Here is a 9,012-nt window from a genome sequence, read left to right on the forward strand (position 1 = left end):
GACCAATCCCCCTAGGAGGCCTATTATTAGTGGGATTGGTTCAGTTTTCTCTAGAATAGGGGAATATGTGGACCATTTTCTGCAGCCTTTAGTATCTACTTATTGCTCTCATTTGAAAGATAGCAAGCACCTTATTAAATTATTGGAAGATCTACCTGTAGAGGAGGAGACGTTCATGGTAACCATTGACGTTGAATCTCTCTACACTAGTCTTAAGCAATCTGATGTACTCCACACCACTACCTTAGCATTAAACTCCAAGACTAACCGTAAAGATGCACAAAAACAATTTTTGTGCGATGCACTAAAATTAGCAATAGAAAACAACTACTTTTGGCATCAGGGGAAATGCTACAACCAAATAAAAGGAATGGCGATGGGCGCGAAGTACGCGTCCAGTGTGGCAAATATTCTCTTGGGAGAATAGGAGAAAGAAGCAATTTTTTCCAGTCCGAATCCCTCTTTAAGTTTATACAAAAGATACATTGATGACCTCCTGGTGTTATGGAGTGGGTCGGAAGACTCACTCAATGATTTTTCAGAAGAAATCAACAATAACCCATTTGGTCTTGTTTTTACTGGAGTAAAAAACAAGTACATTTCTTGGACCTCACTCTGGAAAAACTAAATAATACCATTTCCACAAAAACTTTCTTTAACCACTTTACCACCGGAGGATTTTGCTGTCTTACGTCCAGGCCACTTTTTGGGATTCGGCGCTGTGCGACTTTAACTGACAATTGCGCGGTCGTGTGACGCTGTACCCAAACGAAATTTACGTCCTTTTTTCCCACAAACAGAGCTTTCTTTTGGTGGTATTTGATCACCTGTGCGATTTTTACTTTTTGCGCTATAAACAAAAAAAGAGCGTTTATTTTGAAAAAATAACAATATTTTTCACATTTTTTTATATGAAATTCCCCCCAAAAAAATGTAAAAATCCAAATTTTTTTTAATTTTTGGCCAATTTGTTTTCTGCTACATATGTTTGGTAAAAAAAAAATCACAATAAGCGTATTTTGATTGGTTTGCGCAAAAGTTATTGCGTTTACTAACAAAGGGAAAGATTTCTGTCATTTTTGGTGGTTTTTTTTTTTTAACGCGTAATGGCGGCGATCTGCGATTTTTTTTGCGGGACTGCGACATTGCGGCGGACAGATCAGACCCTTGACTGACATTTTTTACACTTTTGGGGGTACCAGTGACATTACTGCAGTAATCAGTGCTATATATATATGCACTGTTACTGTAAAAATGACACTGGCTGGGAAGGGGTTAATTTTATTGGAGAGGGAGGGGTTAATGTATGCCTGGTGCTTACTGACGTGTGGAGGGGGAGGTGACTGTGTGACACAAGGACAGATCCAGGGTTCAGCTATGCTGAACCCTGCAATCTGACCCTGCCTGTCACTTCAGAGATCCGCCCGCTGTGTTTACACACAGCGGGCGGATCTCCAGACTCGATCCCCGACGATCGGGTAAGAGCAGCGGCGATCAAGGGGCGGAGTCCAGGGGAGTCCAGCGTTGTAGGTCTACGTCGCTGGACGGGAACGAGCCACTTTGCTGCAGTAGCAGCAAAGTGAGCGGAGGTAAAGTGGTTAAGGAGACTGATAAAAACAGCTACATTCCCACGAGTAGCTGCCACCACCCTAAATGGTTGGGAGCTATCCCTAAGGGGCAGTTCATTAGTTTTCGCCGTAATTGTAGGAGAAATGAAGACTATGACACCCAGTCTAGTCTACTTATTGAAAGATTTGTGGAAAAAGGATATAACAGACAAGAAATTTTAAGAACTAGAGATAAGGTTAAACTGATTCCAAGGAAGGATTTGCTTGCTGATAAAAATAGGGACAGTACTGTCAACAAAGGTGATATGGCTTTTCTCTCTAACTTTAATTTAACTGTGACTACAAAAAAAGTAGAAGCTATTGTGCGGAAGCATTGGCCTATCCTGAAGAAAGACAGGTCCTTGGGTTCCATTCTTCTTGATAGGCCACGGTTTATCTATAGGAGGGCTCCAAATTTAAGACATAACTTAGCCCCCAACATTCCGGACCCCCCAAAAAACTGTTTACATTTCTAGACCGTAAGGGTTTCTAACCTTGTAAAAGGTGCAAAACCTGCACCGTCACAAAGAATTTTAAAAAGATAAATTCTTTTAAATCGAACACCACCGGTTTCTCTTATGATATCAAAAAATGTATTTCTTGCCACTCTACTAATGTTACATACTTGTTATCTTGTCCCTGTGGTCTTCAATTCACAGGGAGAAATACACGTAAATTAAGTACTAGAATAAATGAACATATCAGTAACATTTCTAAGGGATACCCAAAGCATAGCCTTTAAAATCATTTTCGTCTATGCCACAATAGGGATTCCAGAGGTTTGTCTGTCTGTGGCATTGACAAGTTGGAACCACATTGGAGAGGGGGCAATTTAACCCAAAAAATATCAATGAATGAAACCGAATGGATTTATCGTCTACAGACTTTACATCCTTCTGGTTTAAACATTGATATAGATCTCAATTGTTTTATATCCAATTATTGATTTTTATCTTTTTATCTTTTTATTATGGGACTTATGAGTTTTTATCTATGAGATTTTATTTTATTTACAAGCTGTCCCCATTGGGTATCTATTTATTTATTTATTGAAGTCACTCAAGTTATTAGTATTTATGAATATTGATCTTAATTTTATTAGTAATAATGAATATTTTTAATAGTTATTGTTTGTAATTTATGCTTGTTTTTATTCCTAAAATACATTTTTTACATTTTAATTGATGGTACTCCTTTAAAAATGGGATATGTTTTAATTAAGTTCTATTGGGATATATCGTTACTTTGTAACCTCCCAAATATCTATCCTTCCGCCTTAATTTAGTAATAATAAGCATATGGGGATTTCCTATTTTCATGTATAGCATATGACTGCTTTTTTCCTCCGGTTTACTATCCTCATTAATTTTGCCATCTCCTGCATATGATGATTTGTGGCTCCCGTTTACCATGTTCCAGGGGGAGGGCTTTTTGATGTGGCGGAGTCGGATTGGATATCATTGCGAGGCTTGGTTGTATAAATGGCGTAGACGCAGTCACGGTCACATGACCCTGATGACGTCAGTCAATGTACTGATGAAACGCGTCGGAACGTAAGGACCTGTGACTGCGCCAACTTACTTTCGGCTCCTGGTGACACGCTCATGGAACGCGGAAGGCGTTCGTGAACCGGAGACCGCACAATACTATTATATGTCCTGCTTTTACCTACTAAATGTAAGTGCATCCATCTCTAAATAAAACTTTATTGTTTAAACGTACTTCACTATCGAGACAATTTTTGTTTTCCCTGGTTATGCTGTTTGGGAGCCCATTCCCCAGGTTATCTTAGTGGGATCATCAGTGAATACGTGGAGACGGTGCCTCTTTCTGATGCCTGGTGCCTGTGATTATATCAGCTTTTCTGACTCCCTGTAATAAGGGGTCCACAGCTTCTGGTAAGCACAAATACACTCTGGGTGATCTGGTGGAGGTGTATAGTGCTATCCAATCTATTCATCAAGTGTTTACCATTATCTGGATATCCATTGGTATACACTATGGACTGTGTTATGGACACTTTGGAATGATATGATTTGTCGGCTTATTGGTTTTGCACCATTTGCATTGTATCACTTTATTTGCTTACAATTTTGCACTATATTAATCACATCAGTGTTTTAGTTTAGCGCAATCTTATATTTAGTAATAAGTATTTCTTTGTCAACAATAGAATTAAGATTTACTTCTGTACACATATTTGGAATAAATACATGTTTTTACTCAACCACTAAGTCTAAGTGTCTGCCTTAATAACCACTTGGTTATTAAGCTTTACCCCCATTGGAATCTAACCGTCTTTTCTTGTTTATGCGTAAGGTTAAGGGCAGAACACCACTGAATGGTGTAGACTAATGGTTTTAAAAAAGGTACTCATTATGAATTACCCCATTTTTGGTTAGTCTACATAAAGAAGGACTAGGCTATAAGAAGATTGCCAAGACCCTGTTTAACAGGACAGGTTCCACTCAGAACAGGCCTCGCCATGCTCGACCAAAGAAGTTTTGAAGAAGAGAAGAAGAGTGCGCGTGCTCAGTGTAATATCCAGAGGATGTTTTTGGGAAATAGATGTATGAGTGCTATCAGCATTGCTGTAGAGGTTGAAGGGGTGGGGGTCAGCCTGTCAGTGCTCAGACCATACACCACACACTGAATCAAATTGGTCTGCATGGCTGTTGTCCCAAAAGCAAGCCTCTTCTAAAGATGATGCACAAGAATGCCCGCAAACAGTTTGCTGAAGACAAGCAGACTAAGGACATGGTCAGACAACAGGAAAGTTGACTGCAAGGAAACATTTCCTAACTTTACCTGAAGGGGGGATTTTCCTGTAATATCATTGTGGAACCATTTAGTCCCACCACGGGCACACTGTGCCCTGTGGGCAGAGGGGAAACAGTTTGCATAGATTTTACACTTTTACTGACCCCTGAGTCCACCAAGAAGGTCAACTCCCTCTCTTCAAAAAATAGCATTTCCTTTAAGTTTAACTTCACAAAAACATCTTGGCCGTCTGTTTCTGAGATTACTGGCAATATTGTATCTAGTCAATCTCTCTTAACCCACAGGTTCCTGAACTGTTCCTGTGGAAGGCGGCATTCTCATGCCATATGTCTAGGCTTGCCGCAGTTGTAGCACGTCAGGCTGGAGAACCGTTTTCTTTCTCCCACCTCCCCAGGTCCTTTATTAACCTCACTGACCAGCATCATCCTTTGGGGCTTCTTTGCCTTCATATCATCCACATTCTTTTGTATATTGGATGCTACAGTGGTCAAAGCTTGCAGAATCATGGTTTTCCACTCTGGATAGTGTATAGCTAGCTTATTCTGAATAGTTTTCCTGAGTCCTGTTCCCCACATTGTGACTAACATGGGAGCCAAGGCAGCAGAATCTGGGTCCTGCCTTGTATCTGTAACAGCCATTTTGAATGTGTCAGAATTTGTCAGTATATTAATGTACTTCTTCCTTAATCCCCTGTATGACAGTACTCACTAGGGCTGCGCATCTTCACTTACCTCACGTTTCAATGCGATTACGATTATTAGGGTCACGATTCAATACAATACGATGCATCACGATTACTGCCCAATGCCCATGCCCAGCCCACTGCCCAATGGTTTTCAAAACTTTATAAAAACAAACAAACAATCAAGCAGTCACAAATTAAAGAATCCTTTTTATTTTCATTTGCTTAAAAGGACACTTCCCTGGACCCTGTCATGGCCTGCAAGCCCTGCATACTTTAGTGCACCTGCACTGCAAACATATAGGAAGGTCTGAAAATGAAAATAGCATAGCAGAGACAGACAACAACAATAGTATTTTACTAGAAGTAACAGTAAAATTTGTAAAAAAAACTGTAGTAGTGCAGTTTACTGCTTCATAAAAGAAAATATTAATATAAGGTCTACCACCTTTTAAAGTACAACTAAAGGCAAAACCTTTTTGATTTTGGATAAAGTTTTGCCTATAGTTGTACTTTAAAGCCAAGATAGAAGCCAGCCAGTCAGCCAAGCTAATATTCTTGTGAAAATGGTCATCATAAATCCCCACAAAACATTATATATAAATCCTTTTATGTGAATATATGCATTGCAATAAATTCCAGGTGTGCACTTCCTGACTAGTAGCAAACATCAAGGGTGAACCTGGCAATAGTGCACTGCTACATAACTTCACCGTGATGTTTGTTTCCCTCTGCAACTGCCAGTCAACTCAAGTGAGTTGATGGCTGCTAGAGGGGAGTTATAAATATAAGCTTTAAGCTTATCAATTCACTTATGTCACTTTATGTCACTTACTTTACAGAAAATGTTACCTGTCCTGCATACAGTCTCTGTCTCTACCACGATTAAACCCAACTGAAGCCAAGCCAAGCCACCATTAGAGGAAGGAAAACCCTTGACAGAGTAAATCATCAACTGAAGCTTAAACCTTGAGTAAATCATGGGATCACGAAAAAAACACACAACACGATTGTCTGCATCAGAATCATGAGAAGAAAGGTTTGGCATTGGCACTGGTACAACTCAAGGCATATGGGTTAGGTCAGGTTTGTGTGTATTTGTGATCCAGTAAAGATTTAATCAAGGTTTTACGCTTCAATGTATGATTGATTTACTCTTTCAAGGATGTTCCTTCCTGTACCGTGGCTGGCATGCCTTCAGTTGTCTAGATACACTTTTACCTTTAGTATTTGTTTGGTTGAGGGAACCCCTACACTTGCTATTGCTACAGAGCAGGGGTGGACTGACAACTCATGGGGCCCCCGGGCAATCAGAGATCATGGGGCCCGTGTCCACACTCAAGCCACACAAAGCCCCAACTACAAATTGAAGGTCAACCACATAGAGTGGGCATTTAAAATATCTACCACAGCATAGCCTGCATGGAAGTTCCTGGCTTCTTTCTGTAATGTGTAGCCTCTCATGGGGCCCCCTACTGACCCTGGGCCCTCAGGCAGTGCCCTAATCCCCGAATGGTCAGTCCGCCCCTGCTACAGAGTACAACAGACACCAGACACAGACAGACATGCGTTGCAATAAATTCCAGGTGTGTGCCATAACCTGTCCTCTACAAAACAGAGCACTTCCTGACTAGTAGCAAACATCAAAGGTGAACCTGGCAATAGTGCACTGCTGCGTAACTTCCATGTTCACCATGATGTTTGTTTACCCCTGTAACTGCCAGTCAACTCAAGTGAGTTGATGGCTGCTAGAGGGGAGTTATATAAATATAAGCTTAAGCTTAAATATCAATTCACTTATGTGAATGGACCATTTTTGAAAACAAGCCATTCTCCATCTCTCCAGTGCCATAAAAGCTGTAAAAAATATAAAATGTTCCAGGTTCACTGTGATTGTGTTTGCCCCTGCCATTGCCAGTCAACTAAACACAGTGTGTGTGTGTGTCGTGACTCGTGACAACTCAAAAGCTTATACGCAGCTCTAGCATCAACTCAACACACACACACTGTGTGTGTGTGTTGAGTTAATGCTAGAGCTGCGTTATAAGCTCTTGAGTTGTCACGACAGTCAGTCACGTTACAGAAAGAAAACTTTACCTGCACTGCACTGAGCAGCACTCTACCACGTTGATTACATCTGTAACTGAAGCCAAGCTAGCCAACAAGCCACCATTAGAGGAAGGAAAATCCTTGAGAGAATAAATTGTCAACTGAAGCTTAACCTTGAGGAAATCCTATGGGGTCACATTCACAAACTCACAAATATAGTATATTACACAAGAATCCACAATTGGTGTATTTATTTGTGATCCAATAAGAAGATTTGCGCGAGGTTAAGCTTCAAATGTACAAGTTATTTCTCTCAATGATTTTCCTTCCTATAATGCTGGCACCGTGGCTGGCTTGGTGTCAGTTGTCTAGAAGAAAATACACTTTAATATTATTTATTTGGTTAAGGGTTAAATGAACCCCTGCCTACTTGCCTAAACACTTTTAGTGTGAAGCAATGGATTATGGATTGGCAATGGACACATTGGACAGGACAATCTTCAAAAACAAACCATCAGTGCTATAAAGCTATAAAACAACACTGGTGTGACTGGCAGACTGAATTAGTAATTACTAATTCATTAAAAACACGAATTAGTAATTATTGCAGTGCTTAGCATTTGGGAACATGTAGGTTTTTCTGTAAGAACACTAGCTGATCCACATGCTCAGGTTTCAGACTGCTTCTTTTCGCTGTTATAACATCTCCTGCAGTAGAGAAAACCCGCTCTGCAGATACACTTGTACCTGGGATACACAAGTATTGCTTTGACAGCTGAGAGAGGAGGGGAAATATGACCTCATGCTCACGCCACCATTTCAAAGGGTCCTCAGTGAGAGGCAGAGGTGGGGCTTTAAAATATTTTTCCATTTCGTCTTCTGCCTTGGCATAGGGGGTCTTAGGTTCTATTGCACCATCAGTGAAAGACTGCCCCAGCAAAGTCATGAGCAGCGATGTTGTGGCCTTTTTTTTTTGGGAGGAGAATGGCTGTCCTCAATGGGTGTTTCTTCTTCCACAGGTGCTTTTTCCCTAGGCACTTCATCCACATTTGTCCTTCTATTAGATGTAATCTGTGTTTGAACAAAAGATAATAGTATAAGAAGAGCTGAACTGACTAAGAGTGTGATTCATTGATGACATGTGGGAAACCGCACGGTAATCCATACCATACAGTTCCACTTCCCACACCGCATCAGTGAATCAGGGCTTGTTATTCCACAACACAATGTAGCTGAGCTTCTAGCTGTCTGGGAGGAAACATGATGAAATTCTAATTACCTCCAAAGATGAAGCCTCCTCAGTCACTCCTCTGTATATCTCCGATCTCTCCTCCTCTGTGAGAATAAAAGGCAGTCCTTTAAAGCGAGGATCCCGTGCAGAGGCTGTATGAAGGATCTTCTTCTCTGCCTCACTGCTGTACCTCTTCAGGGGGTCCAGCAGTCTTTCCTTGGCAGTGGTGGCACTGCTGGTGGCGACAGGTGTTACTAACTCAGAGTGAAAACGGCTAACATGGTTTTTCAAGTTCGTAGTATTCCCTAGGTATTTAATTTTTGTGTGACAGGCTTTACATATGGCGTGTGTCTTGTCCAACTCACGCTTCCCTGTGTGTTCGTAAAATCCAAAATGTGCCCAGATGTTTGCTCTTAAAACGCTAGGAGCATTTATTATCGCTCAAACTTTTTCTCCTTCTGCCATTACCATACTACCATGTATGTGATGGAGACAGATGACGTAAGTTGCCAAACTCTGTCAGTGTTTAAAAAAAAAAAAAATAGCACTTGTAAACTAAGCCGCAACAAGCAAGCAACATCTTTCATAAAATATGGCTGTCTGTCTGTCTGTCAGTCCCTCTTATGCATGCACTGAGCCAGACCCACTGAGACCCCCCCTTA

The sequence above is a fragment of the Pelophylax lessonae genome (genome assembly GCF_965119305.1).
Source record: "Pelophylax lessonae genome assembly, chromosome: 1".
NCBI classification, from domain to species: domain Eukaryota; kingdom Metazoa; phylum Chordata; class Amphibia; order Anura; family Ranidae; genus Pelophylax; species Pelophylax lessonae.